The sequence below is a fragment of the Rana temporaria genome, chromosome 5, assembly GCF_905171775.1.
Source record: "Rana temporaria chromosome 5, aRanTem1.1, whole genome shotgun sequence".
NCBI classification, from domain to species: Eukaryota; Metazoa; Chordata; class Amphibia; order Anura; family Ranidae; genus Rana; species Rana temporaria.
The window spans coordinates 230,992,371-231,011,937 of NC_053493.1; the positions used below are offsets into that span (position 1 = coordinate 230,992,371).

General features: G+C 41.9%; 1 protein-coding gene across 2 annotated transcripts in view; it reads left to right on the plus strand.

Annotated features, from left to right (window-relative positions):
• The first annotated feature begins 19,429 nt into the window (after nt 1-19,429).
• LOC120940617 (cadherin-6-like) overlaps nt 19,430-19,567 on the plus strand; it is a 516,101-nt gene continuing 515,963 nt past the window's right edge. For both annotated transcript variants that reach the window (XM_040353572.1, XM_040353571.1), the window contains exon 1: nt 19,430-19,567. This exon is cut by the window's right edge and continues 44 nt beyond it. The gene's annotated coding sequence lies outside the window, so the exon portion shown is untranslated.

A 19,567-nucleotide genomic window follows, 5' to 3' on the forward strand; every position in this document is an offset into this window, starting at 1 on the left:
AGACACTTATTGGGACTTTTTTTTTTACCAAAGACATGTAGCAGAATATATTTTGGCCTAAAATTCTGAATATATTTGATTTTTTGATTTTTCTATTGATTAAAGTTTTTTTTTTCCAAATTTGGGGTCTTTTTTCATCTATTTTGAAAAAAAAAAACCAGTGATGATCAAATACCACCATAAGAAAACTACAAAGAGACACAGGAAAACACAAAAGCCCACCACCAAATGTTTCATTTAAAAGCCAAAAACATACTCACCAAAATGAGGAGGTAGAAGTGCATCAAAACACAACTCCAGCTTAGGACAATGCCATTGTAGCTGCAGTTAGAAGGCTGACACGTTTCAGGGGACATGCCCCCTTTGACACCTTTCACACTGAGGGTGTATTGCAGGCACTATAGCGTTAAAAATAGCGACTGCAATCCGCCTTCAAATAGCTACTCTATTGTCTCCAGTGTGAAAGCCTGAGGGCTTTCACACTGGATAGGTGCACTAGCAGGACGATAAAAAAAGTCCTGCTAGCCGCATCTTTGGAGTGGCGAAGGAGCGGTGTGTTTACTGCTCCTCCACCACTCCTGCCCATTGAAATCAATGGGACAGCACGGCTATACCGCCCACAATGCGCATTGCGGGCGGTTTTAAAGGGTCACTAAAGGAAAACATTTGTTTTTGCTGAAATGACTGTTTACAGGGTATAGAGACATACAAGTTAACTGATTCCTTTTAAAAATGATTAAAAATAGATTAAATTCAATCATATAATGTGCCTCTAGTTTCACTTTCGGTTTTAAACTGGTTTCATGTTTATGTGGAGTAAAGAGACCCACAGAACAAAAACAAACAAATCCAGGGCAGTGTTTTGTTTTTAAAATGAATCTGATTGGTTTTGAGGAGTTTTAGACACACAGTAATGACAGCTTAGACCACCGTGAAAATCTCCCAGTATGATGGTTATAAGGAGCCAGACAAGCAGGAAGTGTGGAGATCACAGCAGAATTACAGCTACTTCAAAGCAAAAATGAACAATAAGGACATAAAACCAGTACTGCAGTAAGGTAAAGGAAGCTATTTAGCTAAAAAATAAATTCCTTTTGTGATCCTTTAACACTTTTTCGGCCGAAAATCCGCCCATAGCGTCGGCAGGAAAAATAGAAGCGTTTTGCCGCCGACGCTATGGGCGGCTCAGTGTGAAAGGGGTTTGGAGCTGATCCAATCAGATGCAGTCCAACAATTAAAATATTCACATATTACAAAGAACCTTCCCTTCAATAACATGCCAGGGCGGGGCTAACTCGCCCATCCGCTGACAAAACTCTCATGATGTTCTCTATTTGAGGAGGGCACCATTGTTCTGGACACCATTGGAGTCAGTGCTGAAAAAGTATTAAGTTCTCATGGACCACCAAAAGAAAGCTCTATTTGTGTGAAAAAAATGATAAAGATTTAATTAGAGTGTTGCATGACTGCACAATTGCCAGTTAAAGTAGCGCAGTGGCGAATAGCAAAAAACGCCCTGGTCATGAAGGGGGTAAAAGTTTCTGCAATTCAAGTGGTTAAAAAAAAACGAATACATAAATAAATAGTGCAGACTCGATGGACCGATTGGTCTTTTTTTCTGACACCATTTTCCTATTTCGATATTTTTTGGCAAGAGCTAGAAGCCTTGTTTGCTGAAATAACACTTTAGCATTGACCTCTAAATCATTCTGGTGAAAATGTCAGGAGCCTCCTTTAGTTCCGCTCTGTTGTTTTATCTCACTTTAATACAGATAACGCATATCTTGATTTTAAGAAGGAACATATTCATTCATGTTCTGAATTCACAACAACCAATATGCTACCGGTGAAGGTCAACACCACTTGGTCTACATAGAAGCAAGTTGACCTTCCAGGTTGTCATAAAGAACGGAAAATATACAAATCTGTAGATTGTAATATTGTGACCGTCCCTGTACGGAAGATAGATTTGAGCTGCTTGGAAGTTGGGAAAGCCTTCTCTTTGCACCAAGACCTTTCTTCTTGCAGTGTTCAGTTTCCTGGCAGCACAAATTAATATTTTTACTAATAGGCTAGAAAAAAAATAAAAAAACGTATTGCTTTCTAATTACAGCTTTTTCTATTTACGAAGGCTCTTCCTTCATCGTGTGCACTGGAAGTGCCGTATCTGTTATTTTTGCATATAGTGCTTGGGTTGTACATAAACAAGTAAACTACTAGGGGAATTCTGATTTAATTTGGTGATAGGAACATCTCGGCGGATAGCATCTAAAAATACAAGATGTAATAAAACACTTTGTGCACTTTCCTTTTCGCTGTCTAAACAATTTAACATATCTGATACCATGTTTTTCGGCTGGTGTGTTTATAGCTCGTCACGACAAGTTTATATTTAGTCAGCTGGAAAAAAACCATTGTACTTAAGCTAGAAGGACATTAAACATATGGGGTGGATTTTTTTTTTTTTTTTTTTTTACAAGAGTAACCTAGCATTAAAACAGATGTAAAGCCTCAGCCCAAATATTAGAAAATGTCTTGTTTGCAAGTGCCTAAAGCTCTTGTCTTTGAAGATGATGGAAAAAAAAAAAAGAAGAAAAATCTTCAAGATACCTTTTTTTTTCTCCAGAAGTCACGTGACCTGTAACTTCTTTTATCAAGTGAGAGCTGCGGGGGGCTGTGGATGGGCATTATCAGCAGCGCCCTGCAACTGAGATCTCATGTACATTGGGCATTTTGTGAACCCGTCTAGTCTCCTTTCCTCCTGGCAACAGAGTTTTGGCAGAAAAAACGCTTGATGCATGTAAACGTGTTTCGGCACCAGGGGTCAAGTCCTGGGGAAAAAAGTGTGGGAACTCCCACCCAAGATCCACTCCCCCACCAAAAAAATAAATAAATGATATGCTCATATGCATAATTACTAAACCGCATGTTTTTTTTTTTCTTTTCGATCCACTGTACCTTAGTAATCCTTTATGTTACTGGCTGCTTTAGAAAGAAGTTCTTTCTAAATCCCGCGATAACTCGCGGCAGACCTCCGCAATGTCTCCTGGGAACAATGACAAAAGTTCCCAGGAGACATTGCGGCATCGAGGAAGTGACGGAATACCCGCACACTACCCGATGAATCCATATACAGGAAGCAGCCAGTAACATAACGGATTACTAACATTCGCCTGCCCCTGACTCGAGCTGGGCATCGCCGCTTAGTGAAGGATTGGCTCGGCTGCTCTAGTCCTGCAAAGGGAACTGAGTTCCTGCTGTGAAAAAAGTGCAGGAACTCCGTTCCCACGCGTTCCCGCAGGACTTGAGCCCTGTTCGGCACACTTAGGAATGTCAAGTGCTTGGGTGTTACTTCATTTCATGGGCCAGAATAATCATTTATTTTGGCCACTGATGTGGATTAACGCTGAAATGCTATACGCACCTAGCGCTTAGGTGTATTTACATGCATTTAGGCACCAAACTCTGATGCTCCTGCATGCACTGGATGTGGGTTTTTTCTTCGAACTCCTCAAAAAGCCTATGTGTGCATAGACACATAGGCTAACATGCAGAGGCATTTGGAGGCAGGAAAAACAATGCCAAACGCCCCTAGGATCATGTCAGGGAAGGCTTGCCCATAGTGTGAATGGTGTTTCCAAGTGCATATGTGTGCTCCTGCGCAGACTTCCAACTGGCCGAGCAGATGTGCACATATGCGCGTGTGCACCCATCACCAATACTGCCGCCAAACTGACTATTTACACAGGGCTATAGAACTGGCTCATTGCTGTTTGGTCTACAGCAGGGGTATGCAATTAGCGGACCTCCAGCTGTTGCAGAACTACAAGTCCCATGAGGCATTGCAAGACTCTGACAGCCGAAAGCATGACACCCAGAGGCAGAGGCATGATGGTCCGCTAATTGCATATCCCTGGTCTACAGCATTCCCTGTGCTTTGTTGCTTGATTCCTGTGCCTGACCTCTGATGCTGACCTGGCCTGATCATGTCTGCTACCTGCCCTGACCTTGGCTTGTCCCCGACTTTTGCTTCTGCCTCCTGCTCTTGCCTGGTCTGCTTCTCTGCTTCTCACCCCAGCTTGTGACCTGATAACTCTCCGGCCTGCCGCTCAAGTCCAAACTGATTGTTACCGGCCCGGCTTGTCTGACCCTGCATTTGGCTCATTCTTCCTGCTATAGCTCCTTCAGTCCAGTATGCTCTCACCTGGCTCCTGCTTGCAACAAAGCATCCACAACCTGTTTTAAGTAAGCTCCATGCCTGCCAGATTGCTGTATTTGTCTGCTGTCAGCTGATTTTGTCTTCTGGCTTCCTACCAGTGAAGTGCCGGCTATTATTAGTGCAAACTACTGGACTTATTACGGCACTCATATCTGGCCATGCTCTTGAGGCCACGGTTCCACTACTCTTGAGCCTGAGCTGTAAAAAAGGCCTTTCTCTTTATATGATGCTCAATAACCAGGTACGTGACAGAGCAGCATAGAAAACATCTATTGTGCATGAGGCTGAACTCTTATATCACATCACCAGAACTACAGGAGCCACTGTCAATCAAATTACTCTGGTCAGACCAGTAGGCTCTATCTCAAGAGCCAACAAGATAAAGTGGCTATGGGCCAGATTCACAGCAGAGATACGACGGAGTATCTCAGATACTCCGTCGTATCTCTCAGAGTATCTATGCGACTGATTCATAGAATCAGTTACGCATAGATAGCCCTTAGATCCGACAGGTGTAATTGTTTTACACTGTCGGATCTTAGGATGCAATACCGCGGCCGCCGCTGGATGGAGTTCGCGTCGTATTCCAGCGTCGGGTATGCAAATGCGATTTTACGGCGATCCACGTAGGTTTTTCGCGTTCGGTACGTCGTCGCTAGTCTAGTTTCCCGTCGCAATTTTAGTCGTCGTTTTACCTGCCCTAACTTTACACAGCCAACGTATGTGCTGTATAAAGTATGGCCGTCTTTCCCGCGTCGAATTTAAAAAAAATTGCGTCTTGCGTAAGACGTCCGGGAATACGAAAGTACGCTACGCACGTCACCGTTCGAAAAAATGACGTCACTTCGCGCAAAGCACGGCGGGAATTTCAAAACGGAGCATGCGCAGTAGGTCCAGCGCGGGAGCGCGTTTAATTTAAATGGCACACGCCCCTTTGAATTACGCGGGCTTACGCCGGAGGCTGCCGGTGTAAGTTTTCATGCAAGTGCTTGGTGAATCAGGCACTTGCGATGAAAACTTGCGGCGGTGTAACGTATCTACGATACTTTACGCCGCCGCAGTTCTATGTGAATCTGGGCCTATGTTCCTACATACAGTTTGACTATGAAGAACAAATATAGCCACACTGCAACAGGAAGTCGGAATACAGCAGTAAAAAAAAAGGGTCTTGGAGATTTGGAGGAGGCTGTGGGCAATAGAAGGGACTTTTTCGAGATAAGAATACATACCGTATATACTCGAGTATAAGCCGAGTTTTTCAGCACATTTTATTGTGCTGAAAATGCCCCCCTCGGCTTATACGCGAGTCGCCTTTTTGAGCCTGATCTCACAAATTTTGGGGACCCAGTACCGGCTGGCCGTAGGTCCACTGGACCCCAAACTTGGCACACATGTAGCCCCATTTCTATACAAATGTGGAAAGTTTGTTGTCTGGGGGACCTATGGCTGGGGAGCACCGATTTTTCAAAGCCGGGCACCCCTTCCATAGACTCCCATGTTAAACGTCAGTCTAGTCATGGACACAGTGAGGCATGGACACAGTGAGGCATGGGCACAGTGAGGCATGGTGAGGCAAAGTGAGACACAGTGAGGCAAAGTGAGGCATGCATATGGACACCCTAAGCTTATACTCGAGTCAATACGTTTTCCAATTTTTTGTGGTAAAATTATGTGCCTCGGCTTATATTCGGGTCAGCTTATACTTGAGTATATACGGTACTTGAATGTAGAGTTTAGTGTTGCTTTAAAAATGAATACATGGGGCTGGTGTAACAAGAGATAGTGGGCCATTTTAAATGTTTGCAGGCAGTTTAAAGCAAGTACAAATACTTTATTCTATTCTCCCCTGGCAAATGGCACTCTTCATGACTCTCCAACACTCCTGGTATGTTGGTGGGCCCTCAGTGTCCTCACTGCTTGTCCAGCGTTGTATTTTATAATGTCGGAGGGATGTCACTGTTTGGGCAGCAAAGAGAAGAAGCTTTCTGGGGGCAGTTGTATAGAGTGGAGGAAGACTGAAAAAAAGAGGAATATGGTTAATAATCAACATATTTCTATGCCAATATAATAAACAATTGTCTTTGTCCCCACCCCAAACTTTTCCCACGCACTTCAAGGGTCTATATTGCACGCTGTAACTGAGTTATTAATATGATGTGGGTATGTAATGAAGATGCATATCATTGCCCTGTATACAGGGTATGTAGATGGTAAAAGAAGTAAAAAGGATGGACACTATGAAATATTTGGGAGTGCATTTTACAAAGGAAGTTGTAATAGTCTGAAAATACTTGTTTTCCAATGAAAAAGGTATAGAAGAGACTGTTTTTCCTTCAGAGATTGAAGCAGGCTGGATTGCCCTTAAGGCTTTTGGTCAATTTCTATCATTGTACCATTGAGAGTATTATTCTCCACTGTGCTGCAATGTGGTATGTCTGCCGCAAGGCAAAGGATAAGAAGTGCCTGACTCAAGTGGTGAAAACAGCACAGCGGATCATAGGAACAGAGCTACCGAATTTGGACATAGCATATGCCAGCCGATTAAAGAAGTGAGCAAAAACTTCCAGGTTACAGTGGGGTTGATTTTCCAAACCTGGTGCACTCAGAATCTGGTGCAGCTGTGAATGGTAGCCAATAAGCTTCTAATTTTAGCATGTTCAATAAAACCTGAAAGCTGATTGGCATCTATGCAGAGTTGCACCAGATTTTGCACTCTCCAGTTTTTGTAAATCTCCTCTAGTGTGTTTGTTCCAGTGCCGTCAGGGAAAATAAATAAGACACTAATCGTTTAAAGTATAATTTTTTTCCCTAGGGCTGTATTGTCCATAACCCCACCAGGTACAGAGATTTAGGAAATGTTATGTAAAATTTTACTTTTTTTAAAACATTTTATATTTCGTGAGTAAGTAACTTATATAGCGCTACAAATGCAAACTAAATCACCTCAAGGCGCTGTAACAAATGTGGTCGTCCAGCCATGCTTCAGAATAGATGAGTCTTAAGTTTTTTTCTGAAGGCCCAATGATTTTCCTCCAACCGAATGTCTGCGGGCAGAGCGTTCCATAACCGAGGTCCTTGGACAGCGAATCTTCATTCACCTTTCGTTTTGTAGCGAGATTTGGGGATGTGAAGGTTATGATTAGTTGATAGGAGGACCTACTTTGGGGTATAGTGTTTTATTTTCTCACGTAGGTATTGTGGCGTGTTTCCTTGCGTGCATTTGTGGGTGAGGCAGAGGGTCTTGAATGTCACCCGCTCCTTTACAGCAAGCCAGTGGAGAGTCCTCATGGCCGTGGAGATTGGCTCCCACGTTTTTTTACCCGCTACCAGTCTGGCTGCAGTGTTCTGGACAACTTGTAGACGAGCAATCTGGTATTTCGGTAGTCCTAGGTAGAGGGAGTTTGCGTTGTTGAGTCTGGAATTGATTAGTGTTCCAACTACTACTGCTGTGTCTTCTTTCGGAATGAAAGGGATGAGTCTGCGCAGCAAGTGGAGAAGATAGTGAGATCCACTGACCACCGATCCTTTTTGTGCGTCTATAGACATGCCAGAGTCAAAGATAACTCCAAGGCTTTTTACTTTAGTGCTAGGGGTGATGGTTTGTCCAAAGATGGTGGGAGGAACCCATGTCGTCCTAGAATTTGTCTTCCGGTTTGCGTGTAGAAGGAGCAGTTCTGTTTTGGATTCATTAAGTTTGAGGGAGCTCTCTGTCATCCAATTATCTATCAATGTCAGGCATTTTTCCAATCCATGATATTGGTCTTTTTTGTTGGTGATGCGGAGGTAAAGTTGAGTGTCGTCCGCGTAAGAGTGATAGAGCAGGTCCTGTTTGCTGATGATTGAGAGGAGTGGGCGGAGGTAGATGTTGAAGAGTACTGGCGACAGGGGTGATCCTTGTGGGACTCCGCATGTAACAGTGAGGGCTTCTGACGTGAAGGGTCTTAGTTTTACTGTCTGAGATCGATTTTCCAGGAATGATGCGAACCATGGAAGATCCGAAAAAGCGACTCTGCCTACTTCTGTGAGACGCGCGAGAAGAATTTTATGGTCTACTGTGTCGAAAGCTGCACTTAGGTCCAGCAGCACCAGGAGCACGATTCTCCTTCGTCCGCTGCTTCGAGAGCGTCATCCCATATTTTGAGAAGTGCCGTTTCAGTCCCGTATCCTGGGCGGAAACCCCGATTGTGGTGGGTCCAGGAGTTTGTGGGAGTATAGATGGAGTTGCAGCTGTTGTACTACTGCTTTCTCCATGATCTTGGAGATGGTGCTCAGGCTTGTTATTGGTCTGCAGCAGTTTAGGTCTTTGGGGTCAAGGTTGTTATATATAGGAACAGGTATGGAGGTACGTACTAGGAAGTATGCACAGGGTGTCCATGAGCGTACCTTACAGGGTCCACACCACGGTGGTCAGCTTGACATGGCACTACTCCCGATTTTTAACATTGGCGTCTTTGGGAAATCTTGGTCAGCTTGATATCCCACTGCTCGCAGTTTTTAACATTGGCGTCTATGGGAAATCTTGGTTAGCTTGACATCCCACTGCTCCCAGTTTTTAACATTGGCGTCTATGGGGAATCTTGGTGAGCTTGACATGGCACTGACCCGAACCATAAGTGACAGGGACATCAAATTGGGGTAGCACCAAGAGGGGACCCAGGACTACAATATATCTGATTTTGTGGTCGGACAGCTTGCCTAGGTAGTCTACTATGTCGTAGTCATAGGTCCCTATAACGTGCTCCCCAAGTTTGGTGTCCCTGTCACTTATGGTTCAGGAGCAGTACCATGTCAATTTAACCAAGATGTTCCATTGACACCAATGTTAAATGTCAAGCTGGCCAAGATTTCCCATAACACTAGTGTATTTACATGCATTGAGAAGTGAAAAAAGGTATTGCTTCACTTTAAGTACATTTTCATTTTACATATGTGCTCTGGTCCCATTGTGTACTTAAAAGTGGGGTATGCCTGTATATATTCTTCGCCTGGGAGAGCCTGGAGTGTGGTGCATGAAAACCTGAGGAATATAAATGTGAAAATGTAAGAGTAAGAAGAATAAAGGGGGATCTATTCTAATGAGGGGACTTGCTGCCCTGGTCTGCTCTATAGGGGGATCTATTGGACCCTGCTCTAAAGGGGATCTATGGTGGACCCTGGCCTGCTCTAAAGGGGGATATATGGGGACCCTGGCCTGCTCTAATGGGGGTTTTATGGGAACCCTGTTCTAAAGGGGAACTACGGGGACCCAGCTCTAAAGGGGTATCTATGGGGACCCTGCTCTAAAGGGGGATCTATGGGGGACCCTGGCCTGCTCTAAAGGGCAATCCATTGGGGACTCTGCTCTAAAGGGGAATGTATGGGGACCCTGGTCAGCTTTAAAAGGGGGTCATGTTGGCTAAATATATATATTCTTTGCAGGGAGAGCTTGAAGTATCTGGTATTGCAGGAAAACCTTGTAGCACGGGGGATATAGGTGAAATGGTAAGACTAAAGGGGGATCTATGGGGAGCCCTGGCCTGCTCTAAAGGGGGATCTATGGGGACTCTGCTAGACCCTGTTAGTAGACAGAGTTTTTTTTTGATGGTTTCAGTTTGAAATGTACCTTGGTGTCCTTCAATAAGGTCTGCACTTTGGAAAATGTCTGCCATTGCCTTGGTCTGTGCCTATCCCTGAGTATGCATGTGTGGTTGCGTTTAGAAATGTTTTTTAAATTGCTGTAGTAAAGAGTATCTTGTTGAACTTTGTTGTATGCATACAATGACAATAAAGTAGGGTTGCACAGAATGTTTTTTTACCGGCGAGTACGGTACCGATACAGATACTTTCGGTCAAGTACTCGCTGATACTATGTACTGATACCTCTGTGGTGTGATTTAAGCCCATAAAAAATGAATTGGCTCAAATTGCACTGCAAATAAACTCACACGATTTGAACAGGAATATGGTGGCATTCCTGTCCGTATCGCCTTCGATTTCCCACACTTCCATCTGAAAGAAATTGAAGGGGAGTATAAAGGCCCAATAAAGTGTAGTAAGTTGGTTTATTAACCGCTTCAATACCGCACAGGGGATCTCCCATCCCTGGTGGACGTCATATGACGTCCTGTACTTTGTGCGGTGATATCTAAATGATGCCTGCAGCTAAAGGCATCATTCAGATATCATTGTGTTGCGGCGCTGATCCTGCACACCAAAAGAATGATCATAGTGGCGGTTCCGCCACTTGATCGTTCTTATAGGCAGCGGGAGGGAACATCCTCTTCCCCTCCTGCCGCCATCCGGTGCTTCTCCGGGCTCTCCCGTGCCATCGGGGGCCCGGAGAAAGAATCGCCCAGCGCCGGATAGGAAGCATAGAGATGACTGGTGACCAGATGGTCACCAGTCATTTCTATGACCGTCGGAGGCCCAGGGGCGGTGTGATGACGTCACGCCCGGGTACCAGGAAGTAAACAAAGCCGCAATTGTGGCTAGTAAGCATAAGATCGGTGAATATTTTTTCACGATCCCATGCTTTCCAGCCTGGAGGAGAGATGTGGGGTCTTATTGACCCCGCATCTCTCCTTAACCCCCCTGGCGGTGTTCCCGAGTCTGACTCGGGGTGAGATTTTTTGGCTACGATCGGTAACCCCGAGTCAGACTCGGGCTCGCCTCGCTGAATCCACAGGCTTGGTTTACTTACCTTGTCCCTGGATCCAGCGATGCCACCGAGTGGGACCTCGCTCGATTCACACAGTGTCCTTCTGTGCCGCCGATCTCCGTTCCCTGCAACGTTACGACGCACGGAAGCGGAGAACGGCGCCACATTCAGAAAGGTAAACAAACACAATACATACAGTATACTGTAATCTTATAGATTACAGTACTGTATGTACAAAATACACACCCCCTTGTCCCTAGTGGTCTGCCCAGTGTCCTGCATGTACTTTTATATAATAAAAACTGTTCTTTCTGCCTGCAAACTGTAGATTGTCCATAGCAACCAAAAAGTGTCCCTGTATGTCAAAAATGGCTTTAGAGCAGCTAGAAAACAGCGATAATACATTATAATCACTTGCAGAATTGTGCGATAGCGATTTGTGGGGAAATTCGTCATAAAAAAATAAAAGTAATGACAGCGATAATTTTTATTATAATTATATTATTATTTGTTATAATTATTTATAATTATTTATTATATTATAATTTATAATTTTGTTTTTAAAAAAATGTCATACCCGGGATGTCTACTAGACTCTTGTTTGGTCAGATTTAAGTGAGTTATTCCTAAGGCCTCGTACACACGACCGAACATGTCTGCTGAAACTGGTCCGCGGACCAGTTTCAGCAGACATGTTCGGTCGTGTGTACGGCCGACCGGACAATTTTCCGGCGGATCAGACATGTTTCTAGCGGACGAATGTTTCTTAGCATGCTAAGAAACATGTCCGCTGGAAGCCTGTCCGTCGGACATGTTCGGTCGTCTGTACGACTTACCGGACATGTCCGCTCGGCCGAAAGCCCTCGCATGCGTGAAAGTGATTTGACGCATGCGTGGAAGCATTGACCTTCCAGGGTCGCGCACGTCGCCGCGTCATCGTCGCGGCGACGGCACGGCCACGTCACCGCGTATCCTGTCCGCGCGGATTTCGGTTTGATGGTGTGTACAACCATCAGACCGAAATCTCAGAGTGGACATGTCCGATGAAAACGGTCCGCGGACCGTTTTCATCGGACATGTCCCCTCGTGTGTACGAGGCCTTAGAATTACAGGCCTACAGTACAAATCACCAAATTTCCTTGCAAATAATGGTACCGCTTTCAGCACCTTTTTTCTGAAAGAATCATACCGCCAGGGAGGTTAAAGAGGACCTGTCACACACCTTTCCTATTACAAGGGATGTTTACATTCCTTGTAATATGAATAAAAGTGCTAAAAAAAAAAAAAAATTAAAAAAAGTGTAAAAAATAAATAAATAAAGTAAAAAAAAAAAATGTAAACGCCCCTGTCCCCGGTGTGCGCAATTTTAAAGTGTGACATGTTAGGTACGTATTTACTCGGCGTAACATCACCTTTCATATTTTACTAAAACATTGGGCTAACTTTACTGTTTTGTTATTTTTCAATTAATGAAACAGTTTTTTTCCCAAAAAGGCGTTTGAAAAATTATTGCTGATGAGAAAAGGTATTTAGCAGTTTATATTTACTAAAATAATTATAAGTCCATGTTCTGTGTACTGTGGCAAACCAGATATAGTGAATGCAGGGTCCTAAAGTTATTAGCGGCTTCTGATATACTAAGACTTTATTCATATCTATAGGTACGACCAGGCACAGGCTCATTTCCACTAAGATGACCACGTGTCCCAGATTGCCCGGGACAGTCCCGCATTTTACAGGTCTGTCCCGGGCACCTTCATTCCAGGACAATACAGTGTCCCGGAATGAAACTGACACAGCCCCCCCCCCCGCCCCCGGGCCAATCTGATGCCCCCAAAAAAGGCTGCCACATCACCGCTTTACTCAATGACAGTACTTGTCCTGGCCGGGAATGCCTGGAGGAGCACAATCCCCGCCCCCTGTTTGTGATTGGAGAAATCATAAATCCCGCCTCTTGTGTCCAATCACTGTGCTGTGATTCATTACAGCACAAGTTGATTTTTGGGAAGGGGGGTGTCCCTGAATTGTAGTTTGGAAATGTGGTCATCCTAATTTCCATACGTTCCCACATGTCACGTTCAGGGAAGCCCATTCATTTCAATGGACTGCTCTACACACGAGAAACACGGAAACAAACTCCCTGACTCTTTTCTGAAAAAACATCAGATGGAACCGCATGGTTCTGAATTTACTTTTCTTTTACTAGCTTTACTGCCAGCAGGTTTGTTTCAGCACAGAAGGTACTGACGCCACAAAAAGCCAGGCAATTAGCATTTTCCAAAGGGGGGTCAGCAGTGGTCCCTCGTGTAATTTCTTAGTACAGATATCTTTTGATGAGATGATAAGGGTTGTCTGAGATTAGGATAACATATGTTGTTGGACAGATTTATTTGACGAAGATGCCATTTTCAGTAATCATCTCCAGGGTCCAGGCATAGCGCAGCGCAGTCTAGAGATGCAAACCCCATGCAGCTTTCTACTATGATGCTAAAAATATAAACAGAATGCATTAAAGCCCATGTGGTTTTTGTGTGTGTGTTTGGCAGTAACAGTATGAATGCGGGTGAAGGGGGTTTATTTGCAGTATTTTACTGTAATGTAGGGGAGGGTGAAACTTAAAAACGATATTAAAGCGGAGGTTCACCCTAAAACAATTATATACCATTCCATCCAGCATACTGTTGACATGTACAGTATGCTGTTTTTTTTTTTTCCGCTGTACATACCGTTTTATACTTCTTTTTCTTTTCTGACTCACGCGGGGTATAGGCGTTCCTATGAAGAGGCGTAGATGAATGACGTGCGGATTAGGGGCGTCACGCGTTCCGAAAATAGCCAGACTGGGACTCGGCTCTATACGGCGCTATACGGCGCCTGCGCACAGACTAGGAGCCATGTAGAGCTGACTGCACAGGCGCCGTATATAGCCGAGTCCCAGTTCGGCAATTTTCGGAACGTGTGACGCGCCTTATCCGCACGTCAATCATCTATGCCTCTTCATAGGAACGCCTACTCCCCGCGGGAGTCAGAAAAGAAAAAGAAGTTTAAAACGATGGAATGGTATATAATTGTTTTAGGGTGAACCTCCGCTTTAACTGCGTGGGATGAGTTGATGAAGAAAGTTTGATTTCAGTTCTTCTGTGGCAATACACGACTCAGATGATTCCTGCTGTTGTAGGTAGGTAGCCCATTCAGAAAAGCTAGGCAAAAAAATGTTAGCTGAACAGTGACTGCAGCCAATCAGGCATAATGTCGCAGTCACGAAAAAAATTGCAGATTGCCGCCAAAACTAGTAAAAAAATTATTAATAATACTATACTATTATTAATAATACAAATGCCATAAGGCTGCAAATCAAAATCGCCCAATTTTACCGCGATTTCGCGGCCGTGATTTTAGGGAATGCCAGTCTAAAGAGCTGAATTTGCATCGCAGATGGATCAAACTCGCACAGGACCCGTTTTTTCCCGCAGCTTAGATTCGCATCGCACTGATGTGAACTGCACTAATGTAAAACAATGTTATTTTAATGACTTGCGAATTTGAGAAATCGCAACGGCTCAAATTCGCAATAGAATTTGCAGCAGTGTGAACCGGGCCTTAAACTACCTCCTATTTTGTAGACGCTAGGGCCCAGATTCTCAAAGGGCTTACGACGGCGCAACACCATGTACGCCGTTGTAAGTCCTAATCTGGGCCGTCGTATCTATGCGACTGATTCTTAGAATCAGTTACGCATAGATATCCATTCGATCCGACAGGCGTAAGGCTCTTACGCTGTCGGATCTTAAATGTAATTTTTTTTTTGGCCGCTAGGTGTCGCCTCCGTCGTTTTCCCCGTCGAGTATGCATATTACCTATATACGCAAATTCCCGAATGTATGCGCGGTCGACGCAGTGAAGTTACGACGTTTACGTTAGGTTTGCGCGGCGTAAAGTTGCCCCTGCTATATGAGGGGCAACCAATGTTAAGTATGGCCGTCGTTCCCGCGTCGAAATTTTTAAATTTACGTTGTTTGCGTAAGTCGTCCATTAATGAGGCTGGACGCCATTTACGTTCACGTCGAAACTAATGACATCCTTGCGACGTAATTTGAAGCAATGCACCCTGGGATATTTTCCGGACGGCGCATGCGCAGTACATTCGGCGGGAACGCGCTTAATTTAAATGATCCACGCCCCCTACCCGGCTAATTTGAATTAGGCGGGCTTGCGCCGGGTGATTTACGCTACGCCGCCACAACTTTACAGGCAAGTGCTTTGTGAATAAAGCACTTGCCTGTAAAACTTGCGGCGGCGTAACGTAAATGACATACGTTACGCCGCCGCAGAGATACGCCGGATCTATGAGAATCTGGCCCTAGAACTTTTGTGCAAACCAATCAATATACACTTATTGCGATTTTTTACCAAAAATATGTAGAAGGATACATATCAGCCTAAACTGAGAAAAAATTATCTAAAAAAAAATTGGGGATGTTTATAATAGCAAAAAGTAAAAAATATTGCTTTTTTTTTGGAATTGGTGCTTTATTTTTGTTTATAGAGCAAGAAATAAAAACGCCAGAGATGATCAAATACCACCAAAAGAAAGCACTATTTGTGGGGGAAAAAAGGACGTCAATTTTGTTTGAGAGCCATGTCGCACGACTGCGCAATTGTCATTTTAAGCGACGCAGTGTCGAATCGCAAAAAGTGGCCCGGTCATTTGGCAGGCAAATGGTCTGGGGCTGAAGTGGTTAAAGGTGTACAGTGTTAGGGATAGCCAGACAGATTGGCGTAGGGAGTTCCAGAGGATGGGAGAGGCTCTGGAAGCTAGAATGAGAAGAGGTGATGAGAAAGCTAGTGAGCCGGAGGACTTGGGAAAGTGGGGGTGCTATTTTGAGATAAGGTTGGTCATGCAGCGTGGGGTAGCGTTGTGGATGGCTTTGCATTCTGTTGTTGGTATTTTGAATTTTAGTCATCCAAAAATGACACATTGTCAATGTGAGAAGGAAGAAACAATTAGGTAATTTTGCAAAATTTTCACTTCTTATCTCCCCCGTTTCCGTTATTTTGTAATTATATATTACAGCAATGACCATTGTTTGTGGCCTTGGAATGAGTATTACACTGGACAGATATGTCACTTATTATTATTATTATTATTATTATTATTATTATTATTATTTTAGTAATACATTTGACAAATGTCAAAATATTATAATAGTAACAGTATTTCTATTATTATTATTATTATTATTATTATTATTATTATTATTATTATTATTTCAGTGTTATTGTAATAGTCTGATGTATCTTTCAAGATATGCATCGGTAGCGGCGCCAATGTGGGTGTAGCATAAGGTTAAAATCGGAAAGTTTTTAATAAAAATAAGTTCTACTCGCATTGAGTAGTGTAAAACAGGCACATAAGGAGGTTGAGGTCACGGCAGTCCCATCCACACAACTGGGCATAAAGCGGTCATCAGTCCTGGTAACTCTGGTGGTGTTCAATGCTCCGGGATAAGAGGAATCTGCTGGGCACTCGGTTGAGCAGTGGGTACGTCAATCGCCATGCCTGAAGAAGGAACACGAGCACTGATACATGCCCCCGTGTCAATCACGTCTGACGTACCTACTGTGCGACTGAGCGCTCAGCGGATTCCTCTTATCCCGGAGCATCAAACTTATTTTTATTAAAAACTTTCAGATTTTAACCTTATGCTACACCCACATTGGTGCCACTGCCCATCCTTCTCTCACCTCACGCAGCGCAATCTTCTACTCTGACAGCTGGCTGCCTAGTGATGCCAATCCGGACATATCACTAGGTCTGGCCAGAGCAGCATATGGACACTACCTCTCCCCAGGAATATTGCTGAACTTTGTGGACTCCCCCCCCCCCTCTTTCTCCCCGGCCCATCTCCACTTGTTACAGTTAAAATCCTGGGCTGTACACCTAGAGCTCCATATATACCTTTATACCTTTATCATCTTTCAAGATATGTATTGTTGGATAATAGTATTATTATTATTATTATTATTATTATTATTATTGCTGCCATAATTTGTGTGGTTGTTTTTATTATTATTTAGTAATATGCTTGTCAGATAATAATATGATTAATTATTAGTATTAATAATAATAATAATCATAATAAACATAATAATCATAATAATATTATATCCTAATTTATTTAACAGATGCCAGAATGTATTATTGTTTTGATATAAAGGCATATCTGTCAAGGGTATTAATATAATATTATTATTGTTATTATTATTATTTTTTTATCATTGTTAATATATTATTATTATTATTATTATTATTATTATTATTATTATTATTATTATTATTATTATTATTTCTATATAATAGCATATCTGACAAGAATATTACTTTATTATTATTTGTATTTTTAGGATTAAAATTATTATTTTTATTATTATTAGTAGTAGTAGTAGTATTAGTAGTAGTAGTAGTAGTTGGAGTATTGGTATTTTAATATCATTGTTGGGATTAGTAGTAGTAGTAGTAATTGTTTTTATACTATCATTGTTAGTATTAATATAAGTATTAGACCCGGTTCCCCCCCGGGCGACTCCTCAGGCGACGCAGCCGCCTGACAAGTCGCGTCCCATTCTAGTGAATAGAACCGTTCTAATAGGAGCGACGCAAGTCGCTCCGACTTAGAAAAAGGTTCTTGTGCTACTTCCGGGGCGACTCGGGGCGACCTGCATTGACTTCTATACAGAAGTCATTTTGCAAATCGCCTTAGATGTCGTCTTCATGTCGCCTGGCCGAGTCGCCCCCGAAGTCGTGCCGCCCCTGTGTGAACCGGCTCTTACGATTGGTGTTATAATATAATTTTTTTTTTTATAATCATTATTATTATTAGTATTGTTATTATTATATCATTGTTGGTGCTATTATTATTATTGTTGTTTTTATACTATTGTTGGTGTTATTATTCGTATTGTTATTATTATATCATTGTTGGTGCTATTATTATTATTGTTATTATTATTATTGTTGTTTTTATACTATTGTTGGTGTTATTATTCGTATTGTTATTATTATATCATTGTTGGTGTTAATTTTAGTATTGTTATAATTATATAATTGTTGTGGTATTATTAGTATTATTACTATATCATTGTTGGTGTTATTATTAGTATTGTTAATTCAGTAAAACCTTGGTTTGCGAGCATAATTCATTCCAGAAACATGCTTGTAATCCAAAGCACTTGTATATCAAAGCATTTTTTTACAGGGTATAAAAGAGAAGAGAGGCACCTCTAAGTGTAGCAATAAGTTGCTAAATGTTGTACCTTCATTAAATGTAATTATATTGCTACACTTAGAGGCTCCTCTCTTCTTTTTTATACTCAGTTGTGACACAATGCTACTCTTATATCAAGGCATTGCTTGTATATCAAGGCAAAATTTATTAAAACATTGTGCTTGTCTTGCAAAACGCTCTCAAATCAAGTTACTCTCAAACCAAGGTTTTACTGTATTGATGGTATTATTTTTATATTGTTGGTGTTATTATTATGATATCATTGTTGGTATTATTATTATTATTATTATTATTATTATTATTATTATTATTATTATTATATCATTGTTGGTATTATTATTATTATTATTATTATTATTATTATTATTATTATTATTATTATATCATTGTTGGTATTATTATTATTATTATTATTATTATTATTATTATTATTATTATTATTATTATATCATTGTTGGTATTATTATTATTATTATTATTATTATTATTATTATTATTATTATTATTATTATTATTATTATATCATTGTTGGTATTATTATTATTATTATTATTATTATTATTATTATTATTATTATATCATTGTTGGTATTATTATTATTATTATTATTATTATTATTATTATATCATTGTTGGTATTATTATTATTATTATTATTAGTATTATTATTATATCATTGTTGGTATTATTATTATTATTATTATTATTATTATTATTATTATTATTATTATCATTGTTGGTATTATTATTATTATTATTATTATTATTATTATTATTATTATTATTATTATTATTATATCATTGTTGGTATTATTATTATTATTATTATTATTATTATTAGTATTATTATATCATTGTTGGTATTATTATTGTTGGTATTATTATATGATTGTGGGTGTTGTTCTTGTGATAATATCTCCTGGTTCCATGGTGCCCTGTGTGGTGTGTATTAGTGATGTGATAGAAGGACACACAGTGGTGGTGATTAGTGGAATATATAGAGGAGTAGTGAAGTGTAGTGGTCCCCTGTTTCCTCCTCCTCGGTCCTCCTCGGTCCTCCTCCTGCACTGACACAATCCGTTGTAGAAGATGAAGGGTCCACACATCAAACACACAAGTCGTCCTTTGACAAGGGGTCTGTAAGAAAGCCCGCCCCCGCCCCTCCCACTGAATTCACTTGCAAATCAGAGTGCAGAGTCGGCTGGAGCTGGCTGAGTCCTTAACCTTTCCATGCTGAGCTGTGCGGCTCCAGTGAGAGCGGAGGGAGCTCTGTGAGGAGAAGGAGGAGGAGGAGGAGGAGGAGGAGGGGGTCTCCTATTCATCATACAGCCTGTGATTTCTTGTGCTGGACGATGTGTGGAGCGGAGTACTCCCAGTCACACTGATACATCCATCCGAGGAGGAGGAGGAGAGGGGATAGGCGGAC